Source organism: Lontra canadensis, unplaced genomic scaffold, assembly GCF_010015895.1.
Source record: "Lontra canadensis isolate GAN:19392208 unplaced genomic scaffold, GSC_riverotter_1.0 scaffold36, whole genome shotgun sequence".
Classification (NCBI taxonomy): domain Eukaryota; kingdom Metazoa; phylum Chordata; class Mammalia; order Carnivora; family Mustelidae; genus Lontra; species Lontra canadensis.
This window is the reverse complement of record NW_022631030.1, coordinates 14,191,775-14,204,738: the sequence shown is the minus strand read 5'-3', so window position 1 is coordinate 14,204,738 and position 12,964 is coordinate 14,191,775.

The window sequence follows — 12,964 nt, the reverse complement described above, 5'->3', positions numbered from 1 at the left end:
CATCAACCTTCCATTTCCATCACTAATCTGATACTCTGACTCTTAATTTTCTCATCTGTCAAAAGAGGAGGGATTATCCTAAATCAGAGGTCTTCTCTCAGAGAACCGAATTATAAATTTCTTATCTCTATGATATCTAAGTTCACTTCCAGATCAAATACTACGTGACTGTTTGAAGCCTATGGATGATCAAGAGCCTAGGCTCAGAGGACCCAGATGTGCACCTTTGCTCCACCCATCTCAGTTGTGCAATCTTGGGTAAGCGACTGTACCTCCCTAAACCTCAGCATCTTTATTACAATTAGGATAATAATACTATATTTCTCCTATAGTTACTATGAAGATTAAATAAGTTAATGCTTTAAAAGTACTCCCACATGCTTAGTACATAAAAAATGTTTCTTGGAGCATCTGGGTGGCTCAGTTGCTTGAGTGTCTGACTCTTGGTTTCAGCTCAGATCATGAACTGAGGGTCCTGGGATTGAGCCCCACATGGGCTCCAAACTCAGCAGAAAGTCGGCTTCCCCTCTCTTTCTCCCTCTGCCCTTCCCCCCGTTCATGCACTCTCTCTCTAAAATAAAGAAATATTTTTTAAAATGTTCCTTAAATGTGGCGCCTGGGTGGCTCAGTGGCTTAAAGCCTCTGCCTTCAGCTCAGGTCATGATCCCAGAGTCCTGGAACCAAGACCCTCATCAGGCTCTCTGCTCAGCAGGGAGCCTGCTTCCCCATCTCTCTCTCTGTCTGCCTCTCTGCCTACTTGTGATCTCTCTCTGTCAAATAAATAAATAAAATCTTTTTTTTTAAAAAAGTTCCTTAAATGTTATCTAATAGCTAATATTCTTATTAACTATTATTATTATAAATATTAATATTATTACCAAGCCTTACTTGGCCCTCCAAGATGACTGTCATCATCACTTTCTGAAGCCTCCGGTATTGCTAATGGGCAAGGGATGGAAGTGAATGGAAACGACCTTTCCCAACCCTGCTCAGAAATTTCTGATGTCACTTTGGCCACCCCACTTCCATATTAGGACTCTGATGCTGCCACCCTCTTGCTTTTCCCTGTCCTCCACCATCTTAAGATCTTTGGAAAATAATTTCAACTCCTTCTCCAGAAGAAAGAAAGACTGGGGACCTCATCCATGCTGTCAAATATGAATACCTCAGCTTGGCCAGTTCTGCCCTTTACCAACTAGGCAGACCTCTTCGTGCCCTTCCAGTCACCACCCAGGTTTGCCACCTCCTCAGAGAGACCTTCCTAGGCCACCTGACCTAAGAAGCCCCAAATCATGACCATGATTCCATATTTTATTTTCTCCTTAGCATGTACTTCTATTTAAACCTGCTTTATTCACTTGGATATTTACTTTTTTATTGACTTTTATATCCTCCCCCACACCCTAAGTAGAATGAGAGCGAAACTGTATTTGTCCCACTCACTGTTATGTCTCCCAGGGCCTGGTTCAGTGCTTGGCAAATGGGAGCTATTCATTTATGGTGGATAAAGAAATTGACTCAACACTAGTCCCTGCTTGGTCACTCACAGTCTACAAAACTCTGGATGAAATACTTCGTCTCTGAAATGGGGAGGGCAAGACGAAATTTTAGGAGAGTTTGGAGTACCTGACACACTGCTCCCATAATTATTAACTCTCTTCACCTCTGATGGAAACCTTCACCCAGTGCCCTAGTCACCTAACCCACTCATTTCCTGGTTGAGGCAGATGAGGGCGAGAGAGATAGTTACTTGTCTAAGGCTACCTGGCCAGCTGCTTTGCTCAGGTCATAAACTCGTTTCTCTTCACCCCTTACACAAAAATATGGCTCTAGCTAAATTAGCTAGCTTGCCTTCTTCTGACCAGAAGCTGTGGTTTCAACATGCATAACTTCATGTAAACCATTTCTTCCATCTAGGATGTCCTCTCAGTCTCTTTGGAGCCTGCGTATTTCACTCTCACCTCGTCCAGGAAACCACTTAATTTAACTCAAACCACACAGTTTTGCTCCTTGTTTCTCAATTCCTACAGTGTATGCTTATCCCATTTCTAGCATAAGAATTTCTATTCGAACTTGTCTTTTGCTAATCAAATGTTAAACCCTTTTCTTAGACTGGGCTATGGCCACACAGGACTAGACTAGAAACTCACCAAAACCTGGGCTTCCTTTACTTTTATGTCAGCCTCCATGACAGTCCCCAGAAGAGGTGTTGACTGCTGGCTGAGTCAAGTGCGTGCAGAAGGTTCCAGTAAGAAAATCAGCCCAAAGGGATGATGCATGGAGGCATCTACAGAGGAGGCAGCTACAAGGATTCGTTTTGGAGACTTAGACTTCACTTCTTTCAGATTGTGATTATTCAGTGTGAGGACCTGCCTACCTGGAAAACCAGGCATCCTGGACTCTCTCTCCAAATGGGTGGAAAAAATCAAGGAGAAAGAGAGTGGGTAGGCAAAGAAATAAGAAACAAGCTCTATGGTCTAGGCAATATTTTAATGGGGAGGGAAGGGACTGAAGGAAGTCTTCCTATTCCTCAGATCAAACAGTATTAATTCATTGGTTTATCATGTTAGGATTCAGATTAGGTTGTCACAGAAAAGAAATTTAAGAACTTACTATTTTGGATGCTTTATGTCTTTAGCATTCTTTGTCACAGATCTCTAAAAGCCCCAGATGTGTTTGAGTGCTCTTCGTGGAAACTGTGCCACAGAGATGGGCAAAGCATACCACATCTAGAAAAGGCATGGGTTCAAGGAAGCTTCTTGGAAGACTTGGGGAGTGTTGACCTACTGAGCTGCATCATCTCCGGGCTTCCACCAGTGCTGAATTCCTTGGCCAGTCTTCTCCCAGATGTGGAGACAGCTGAAGCAGCTGGAGATTCATCTGAGGCCCCATGAATTATAACCCTGGGCCTGGGTCCATTCTTCTTTGCTCAGAGGAAATGTTTAACTCTATTTTTCCCCTCTCAACCACCCACTCTGATTTGTTCTCTGGAGCCAAGTATTTCATAGAAGGCCCTCTGGTACTTAAGTCCTGTATTTGTTCTCTTGGACACTAGGAAGTTAGAACAAAGGGTCCTGACTTGGCTTGGGGAAACTCATCAAATCATAGTTTCAGTTTGCCTCCTGCTTATACCCTGAATCCCTCCTTATACAGTTTTAAATAACAGACACTACCCTTAGATCCCAGACTTCCCAATTTAACAATTCGTTCTATAGATTTAAACACACACACACATATAAATTACTTTGGAGTTTTTGGGTCTTGAGGACAGAGCTAGCATTCAGCTTGGTGGAGGAGGAACATCTAGACTAGGGGAGAAGAAATGAATACTAAGTCCTTCACTACTGTCTGGGGTTTAGAGAGCAGTTTTATCTGCCAGGCTTCTATCCCCTTTGCTCCTCCCAGTATACCATTTTCCCATCACCATCAACATGCAGAATAGTAGCTTCAAGATGTGAACTTGAACTCGAGCCTCAGGCCATGTACCAGCATCAGTAGTAAAGAGTCCCCTCCACCTTTCAGAATGTCAGACTAGTCTCCAAAATAAAACACATCATTCCTCCAGGAGGCTGTGTTTTCGTCCATCAGTGTGTTCTTTTTAATAAAAGTACTTGAGGGGCACCTGGGTGACTCTGTTGGTCGAGCATAGAACTCTTGCTTGAAAGAGATCTCAGGATCGAGGAATCAAGCCCTGAAACGGGGTATGTGCTCAGCACACAGTCTGTTTGAGATTCTCTCTCTCTGTCCATCCCCTCCACCTCAAATAAATAAACAAATCTAGGGGTATCTGGGTGGCTCAGTCTGTTGAGCCTCCAACTTTTGATTTTGGCTCAGGAGCCCCACAGCAGGCTACATGCTAAGCATGGAGCCTGTGTAGGATTCTCTCTCCCTCTCCTTCTGCCCCTCCCCCTGCTCGTGCTCTCTCTCTCTCTCTCTCTCTCTCCAACTCATTCTCTCTCTCTCTCTCTCCATCTCTCTTTCAAAATAGATTAATAAATAGTAAAATTAAATAAATAAATCTTTTAAAAATATAAATACTTGACATACATGAAAGAGTATATGGTTTGTAAAGTGAGTTCCTATATATTGCCTGACTTTATCCTCACAGAAACACTTGGGGAGAGAGAATGGTGGTACAGGAATTATTAACGTCTCTGCTTTGGGCAAGTTAAATGGAGATTTTAAAAGGGTTAAGGGAATAGGCAAAGGTCATCTGGTTAGTGAGTAGACAAAGGAAGACTGAAACACTCAACTGGTTTTAAGTCCTAGCCCAGCCTGTTTATTCTGTACCTCAGCCAGCTGTCTCTGTTCCAGCAAGACCTGCCATCTGCGTGTGTGCCTAGAACCCTCCTCACCCCCATTGTGGCCACAGCCCTCCTGTCCCATCATAGACTCCCACCACGCGCAGCTCTCTCCGCATCTTCCTCCCATACACACACTCCTTACACTCCTGGACCACATGCTCACAAGCTAGTTTAAATGGGATTTACTAGAACACAGTGACTTGCCTGGAAGCCGAGCCCTACTCTGGATCAACAACTGACTTGATGGCCCCAGTGTGACTGGTCTACTGTCTTTGGAGCCTTTACAAAAAGCCACAGTGAACTCTCATAACAGAGGAGTATTATTTAATTTGTCTTATGAGAACATTTTTTTTCTCTTGTATTCATCTTCACTTCCTCCCCTCCACACTATGGCACGAAGGGGACTCAACTCACTGGAAATCAGCAGACATCATAGTTTGCTCTGATGTTCTTCTTAACCATTTAGAGGCTGTGGAGACATCATAAATACTGTGAAACCTCATCTGTGAAAAATACCCAGGCATGTACATACACTCAAAATTTGGCCCATAAGTTTGGGAGATCTGTACTCCCAGAAGCCCATTCTCCAGCCCATGAACTGTGCCAGCGCAGTCCCACCCATGCCCAAATAGGAAGAAACCTGTCCTCACATATGTTGTTAAAATACTTGAAAATCAGATATGGCTCTCCAGGACCCGAGCCTGAAACACCAGCCCTTCTACGACTGAGAGATCAGGAGCGTGGAACAGTCAAGCCGACTGCCCAAAATTGCAGATCTTCAATCCGGAGCTCAGCCTCAGCTCTGTCTGATGTTGGATTATTTGGGGATGCTGGTTAAATGACCCAGTCTCTGGGAACTTTGAATTCCTCACTCATGAAAGAGCAAGAATATTCTTACCATCATCAGTAAGAACACAATGAGCCCATAGATTAAGTAGCGTTATTTGGGACTCTTGTAATTAAAAAGGATGATACAGTTCTCACTTCCGGAGTCCACAATTTATTTGATTTGTTCTGCAAAAAAAAATAAAATAAAATACTGAGGTGAGCTGCAGGCTCTTGCTCCCTACGTGAAGGTAAAATTAGGGGGTAGGCACATAGCCTGTGGAAATCCAGGGCAGCCAACCCTTCCTGTAGGCACCATGGTCCTCCACTCTGGTCTCCTCCAAGCGTTCTTGCCCCATCCCCTCCGCCTGCTACACTCCCTTTCTTCCCTACCCCACCCCAGCCCCCACCCGGCTTTCTGCTCTCTCTCTAATTCTTCTCATAGATCCTCACTTCCCTTCCTCAAAATTTGTTGCTGCCTGCAGCTTAATTTACGCTCAGGTGAAACACAACTGATAACAGCTTTAAAATGCTCCCCATTCACATATATTTACGCTTAAAAATCATCAGAGTCTTTCTCAAAACACAGTTCTGATGGTGGAATTTCAGGCAGGACCAAGAAGACAGGGTCTTGAAGAGGGGTAAAGGGAGAAAGGAGTCTCACAAAGACCTTCCCAGGCAAGGTCACCGTTAAGGTTTTGAGGGTTGTACATAGCCCAGCACTAGGGGGCACAATTCTCATATACAAGAAACAAAACACCTGCATAGAAATGGATTCCATTTCTTCACCCTACTCTCACTCATCATACTTATTCCTGGACCCAACAGGTTGGAAGGGTTCTTACTAAATCTCCCAGGATGGGAGGACTTCCACTTCATAAGCTACTGCCCTCAAATTTTTTATCTGGCTTTTCATTTACAAATGCTTTGTGGAATTGCTACCTCATCTCTCCCTATCTCTTATTAAGCTAGTCAATGCTCACTGCCTCATGTCATGCTTCAGGCCTCTGTTTCACTCTGGAAGTGCAGTGGGCAGACAATGGGTAATGAGCAATGGATGTCATCATGGGCAGCTCTCTCACCAAGGTGAGAGCAGTGAGCCCAGAATGACAGAGAAGATTTCCAACTGTGAGTCCACAACCTAATATGCATGAGGCTTACAGGTGCCGGTTTTCTCTGATCCTCAAGAACATCAGAAACTAAAGGGCAGAAAACTCTGGTATTTAACCACAGTAGAACATAAAACTAGACCTTAACCCAGATTAGTGGGTTCCAGCTGTCTGGGCTCAGACTCACCTCCCACCTACATGTGGGTCTAAGAGCAGAGACCAAGGCATCCAGCAGACCCCACTCTTCTCCCACCTTGGGTGCCAATGCTCTGCTGAGAAGCCAGATGTTATCTCCTTCATGAACGTTTGCTGTTCTTCACCTGCCCTTGCTTCCTCCTTCCTGCACCTCCATGCAGCCTCCCTCATTATTGCAGACATCACCAAGAGGTGATGGGACATGATGATGTCATTTCCTGCCAACCTGACAGGAGCAGGCCCTCAGTTTGTCTAATACATTCAAGCTGTGGTTGACTAGACTTCAAATAACAAGTTACTCCAAGTGAAGATTTTTCCCTTTCTCCCCTCCTTCTCTCCCAGCTACCCAGAAATCTCCTCCTTCCCCTCAGGACACCCCATCCTGACACTGTGAATCAGCCAACAAACCAACTGGAAGACACTTGCAGACACAGAGCGCCATTGGGTCAGAATCACTGCCTTTCATAAAGGAAAACTAAGAGGGCTTATGCTTCTGGAAGGGTCCCAGATGTGGGGGAAGAGGAAGCAAGATTAGCGATTGGACAGGCAGATTTCACTGGGCTCTTGGAAGCGTGCAAAGACAGAAGTGGAGGAATGGGGAAACTGAAGAGTAGATATTTGAAAGAAAACCTCTAATTTCACATACGTTCACCCAGCAGAGTGCATTCTTATGGCGTCAACTACACGTCTCAGTATTTGACTCCCAGCTGGCAACTCCTGGTCCCCGTCACTGCTGAGCTTCCGTGATATCCCAGTGAGGCTCCAGCAGGCCCAAAACTAAACTGATTAGACCCTCCTCTCCACATGCCCTGCACAACATACACGTACGTGCACACCTTCTTCCTGTTTTCCCCGACTTGGCCAATGGCATCTCTATCCATCTCACCCCTCAACTAGTCAGCCTTATCTTCTCCCTACCCTGGCGTCTGCACCACCCCCTACTGCTCCCCCCACAGGGCAAACTCAGAGAAGTCCCCGTGTGTTCCTCTCTGTCACCACCACTTCCTTAGTCCAGGCCCACACCATTTCTGGAAAGCTTGTCCCAATGGATCTCCAGCTTTCCAATCCCTCTCTTCATGTAGTGCTCAGTCTACATAATTGCTAGAGAGGTTCTTCTAGAAGATAAATGGAGTCATGTTACTTTCCTGCTTTAAGTCTTTAGGAAGTCTTCATCACCTCTGGAAGAAAGCTCTCGCCTCCCCCACAGGGGGACAAACACACGCCCTCCTCACACGCCAGCCCAGCTGATTCTTCCAGCTTCATTGCCTGCCACTCCTGGGCAGCACCTTACACTACAAACCTGCAAGACTCACTTTACCAAATGTGAGATTTCGTGTGTATGTGTGTGTGTGTGTCTGTGTGTGTGTGTGTGTCTGTGTTTAGAGAAAGACAGCATGGCTTGAAGCTCGGCTGCCATTGTAAACAACAAAGTAACAATCCAGACCAGGAAGTTCATGGCCAACTGACTACTTCAGTGGAAACAAATGCTCATTGGGGTTCATCACCCCAGAAAGGCAACAGTACCTAAGACAGAAATTTGGGGCAAACCAGCCAAAATGTACAAGACCACCCAGATATCATTTTTGTATTTGGATTCAGAACCCATTTTGGTGGTGGCCAGACACCTGGCCCCGGCATGGTTTAGGAGTCCTTGGAGTATGTGAAAAAAATGAACCCAAACATAGACTTGCAAGACATGGCCTGGATGAGAAGAAAAAAGACATCAGGAAAACAGCGAAAGGAGCACAAGAACAGAATGAAGAGGTTATTCTTCAGAGGGACTGCAAAAGCCAGTGTGGGTGCTGGCAGAAAGTGAGCCGGAGATGGGACAGCAGGAGTCAAAGTTCTTCAGGGACTTTATCTGTGGTGATTGTGCAGATTTTTCATTAGAGGATTAATAAACTAAGAACTTTAAAAAAGAGGGAGAGAGAACTTGGCTGGGAGTGGGTGACAGATGTCACATAAACCATATGAGCTCAGGTTCTGCTCTGCAGGGGAACAGTGGGATTAGATGTGACACTGGGCTGAAAATCCACATTCTAGTCCTGAATCTCTGGGAAAATGACTGCGTCGCAGATCTCAATTTCCCTATCTGTAAAGTGAGAAGTTAGAAAAAGGATCTCCTACTCTCCGCCTCTAACGTCTGTGTCCCTTCAAAATCCTGCAGTGCCAGTGAATTTGATGAAACTCCAGACAGAGAAGACTGTAAGGAAGAATGTTCTAGGAAGGCAGGTAGGCAGGCAGGAAGGAAAGAAGGAACGAACGAAGGAAGGACTCACGTGACTTCAAAGGGGCCTCAGTGGACAGCTGCACAATCTGCTCTAGGCCGAGATGTCTTAAAAAAAAAAAAAACCTGTTTTGTTTTTTTTTTTAATCCAGAATAAAAGGATGCCCATTGCCTCCGCTACTCAAGAATACTTGAAAAATGAATGAGGCCTTAAAGTTCTCCTCTCCCACCCAATTCAAGAATCCTCTTGTAACACTCCTGCAGGTGCCCTCTGTTGTTGCTGGAACAAATCCAAAGATCAAAAAGCTCTACCTCAGCAGTCTTGCAGAGATGCACACGGGAAGAGGTAACAGGGCAATTACTTGGGAGCCCTAGCATGTGTCCCTGACCTTTCCCCCTCATGGTAGAATCACAGTGTCTGAAATTCTACCATTAGTTGTTTATCTCTGTTGGTCTCTTAAAATTCAGACACTCTTGGTCCTACTTGCTATCAAACAAAAGTGTTCATGATTTAGAGAATCCCCTTCTGTTCATGAGAGCGGAAGTTCAGGTGAGCACCCTGGGCAATTCTAAAAGAAGGGAGACACTGAGGATGAGGGGAAACAATACCGAGACAAACTCCAGATATTTGACAATTATTCTGCAAGGGCAGGTAGGAATGCATGATGATGATGATGATAGAAATTAACACTGACGTGTGCTTCATATGTGCCAACTGCTCTTCTTAGGGCTTCACATTCCAACTTGCTGTGAACACATTTCTACAAAGCAGATCTTTTTTACAGCAAGTCTCTTGAAATAAAGACCTTGAATAAGCACCTTACATCTCTGAGAAATTACCCTCCGTCCAAAGATCCTAGTTCCTTTCTTTCGTCCATCTTTCCTTCCTAAAACAGGGAGAAAGGGTACAGCTTTGCAAGTTAATACTATAAATCTACTTGTGTGTGTGTCTGTGTCTATGTGTGTGTTATCAGATGCAGTTAAATAAACCCATTGTTACTAGAGATTTTAGAACCTCCTAGGATCAGCTATAAAAGATATATGTGACAAGACTTCCATCTAGTGGTTAGAATCAATAATGACGATTTGGGGGCAACCTAATATTTGCATTAATAATTAACTGGATGTGCAGAAACCAAGCCATCCTCGCAGTTAAGGTGGTCCCAGGCCTTGGAGACATCTCAACTTGGCCAGCTCTCCAAGACTGCCTGTAATCTGAGTTGAGAGACACTGGACTGATGAAGACCAGAAATCAAGGTGAGAAAAGAACAGTAGGAAGGAGAGAAGCACACGTTATGATAAACAAGACAACCGCACAACACCTCCTCCAACCTTCCCCAGTAACTGGGTATAAGAAACAAAATAAACACTCAGCTTCTTTTGTGTACAGTTTTGAATAATTGCTGTCTCGGACTTTCATGGCATGATAGAGATTTCTAACTTTTGAAACCGTTTTTGAAAAGGTTGCTCTGAGAGCTGTAAGAGGATAAATATCAAATTGCAACGATGCCACCTGCTGGCCATCATGTGGTAAAGCAAGTATGACCTTAGCATCACAATGTCCTTTGTTATTCCTATAAGACTCAGAATCCTCAAGTTACAGTAACATTCACTGACGCACAGCACATGGAATCTTGAGCAACTTTATATGCGGGGTGCCCAACACTGAACCCAATAACTTGGCAAGTAAGTCACTGAAAATACAAACAGCGGGAATAAAAAGGCTTATTTGTGTGCTTCTTGGTGTATTAAAATCCATTACAATCCGGTCAGCAAGCAAGTCAGTGTCACCATTACACTAAAGTTTGTGCTAGATCTGGTTCTCAGAGGTAGAGATAATAGGATTGGGAGCACATCCATCGAATGGGTGTCTGTAAACACCAGAATGACCTGATGAAGGTAAGAAACTCATTCTAATTAGCTAGCACTTTACAGAAGTTAGGAAGTTGGAACTTTAAAAGTAGCCTCAGGGGCGCCTGGGTGGCTCAGTGGGTTAAAGCCTCTGCCTTCGGCTCAGGTCATGATCCCAGGGTCCTGGGATGGAGCCCCACATCCGGCTCTCTGCTCAGCAGGGAGCCTGCTTCCTCCTCTCTCTCTGCCTGCCTCTCTGCCTACTTGTGATCTCTGTTTGTCAAATAAATAAATAAATAAATAAATCTTTAAAAGTAGCCTCAAGAGTATGAATTAGTGGTTTCCCAAATACTAGGTGAAGTTCTAAAGGTTCCAAAAGATAGAACATTTAGAACTAAGAAAGAATTAGGCAGATTAAAAATACATAGGAATACTTGGGTACTTAACAGGTGACAGTCTCAAAAATTTGCATGTCAAAGGGAAAATAAGGTGAATGTCACCACAAATGTGATGTCAGAAGCCAAACATAACGCTCCTGGGATAGGTGCTCAGTAGTATGACAGATAAAAACCAGGGAATTGTCTCTCTGTTATAGGCAATGCAGGGTTATGGCCATTACACAATAGCCAAAATTATAGAAAACGAACACAAATTACGGCAAAAAGTATTATTTTGTTTAGAAAGAAAGAACTCTGTTATATTTAAGAGCTATAACAGTCTTTTGAGAAAATTTGTTTATTCCCTTCTCTGGGATCTCTAAAAATGAAACCTAGAATCCCTTCCAGCTCTGTAATGCCATGATATAATCCTTGGTTCTAAGTAAACAAAGGAACACTAATTCAGTGCAGGACACTGTCACCAGAAAATAATATGTTTAATTGCTAGTTTATGAATGTGACCAATGAATGTCTCCACTACTTATTAACTGAGCCACCCTAAGCAAGTTACCTCACCTCTCTCAATCTATTTATCTGTCAGATGCCTTTTTCAGAGGTCTAACCTAATGACAGAGTGGAATAATGCTTGGGAGCTGTTCAGCACAGTGCCTCGCCCCCAGCAAGCACTCTTAAAAGATGGAAGCTCTCATTTACTGAGGAGTAAACGAATATTAAATTAAAATGAGCCTTTAGAACAATGCCTGACCCAGAGTAAGCACTCGATTTTAATAAAAGTTAAGAATTGCAAATGAAGACAAACCATAAGTGACTCTTAATCTCACAAAACAAACTGAGGGTTGCTGGGGGGAGGGGGTTTGGAGAAGGGGAATGGGGTTATGGACATTGGGGAGGGTATGTGCTATGGTGAGTGCTGTGAAGTGTGTAAACCTGGCGATTCACAGACCTGTATCCCTGGGGATAAAAATATATTATATGTTTATAAAAAATAAAAAATAAAAATATATATATATATATTTTTTTAAAGAATTGCAAATGAAATTTGACAGTAATGCAGTTTCTTTACGTTCATACAGGGGGTATCATAGTATCTTGGGAAAAAATTCACCACTAACTATGCATCTTTGGGCAAGTCACTGAAACCTCTGCGTTTCTGTTTCTTCTCCGCAAAATGGGTGTAAAGTGGATTAGATGACAACTCACGTGTTTTCCAATTTGGTTCTAGAAGGAGGTTCTAGACAATACCAGAGCTTAGTATACACAATAAGTTTTTAATATACACTCTGTAAAACTCCATTTGTGAGCTAAGAAATAACTAGTGACCAACAGTACAATTAAAAACTTAAAATTGGTATAATATATGGTATAAAGTACCATAGACATAAAAGTCTTTTCATTATTTAAGAGCTGATTAAATAATGAACAATTGCTAGATACAGAATCAAGCACAAACATGGATATTTGAATTGAATTGAAATTTGAATTTCAATTTTCATATAATTGCCTTTAAAGTTAAAACCAAGAAATTATTTTGAGCCTCTCAATCTGTAAAAATCACGTAGTGAGTTTAAATAATCCCGTATTCCAAATGTGAGGACTCCAAACTAATGTTGCTTTACTGTAACCGAGGAGTCAGCAAACATTTCCTGCAAAGGACCAGACAGTAAATATATTTTAGGCTCACTCAACCCTGCCCTTACACGTACAAGAACAGCCCATGTGTAAATGAATGGTTGTGACTACATTCCAATAAATCAGTAATTGTGGACACTGACATTTGAATTTCGTACTGGTTTTTTTGTTTTGTTTTGTTTTGTTTATTTGACAGAGATCACAAGTAGGTAAAGAGGAAGGGCGGGGGAGCAGGCTCCCTGCTGAACAGAGAGCCTGATGTGGGGCTAGATCCCAGGACCCTGAGATCATGACCTGAGCCAAAGGCAGAGGCTTTAACCCACTGAGCCACCCAGACGCGCCCGTACTGTTTTTAAGTGTCATGAATTTTTTTTCTTTTTTTCAACCATTTAAAAAACGTTAACACCATTCTTAGCTTGTGGGCTA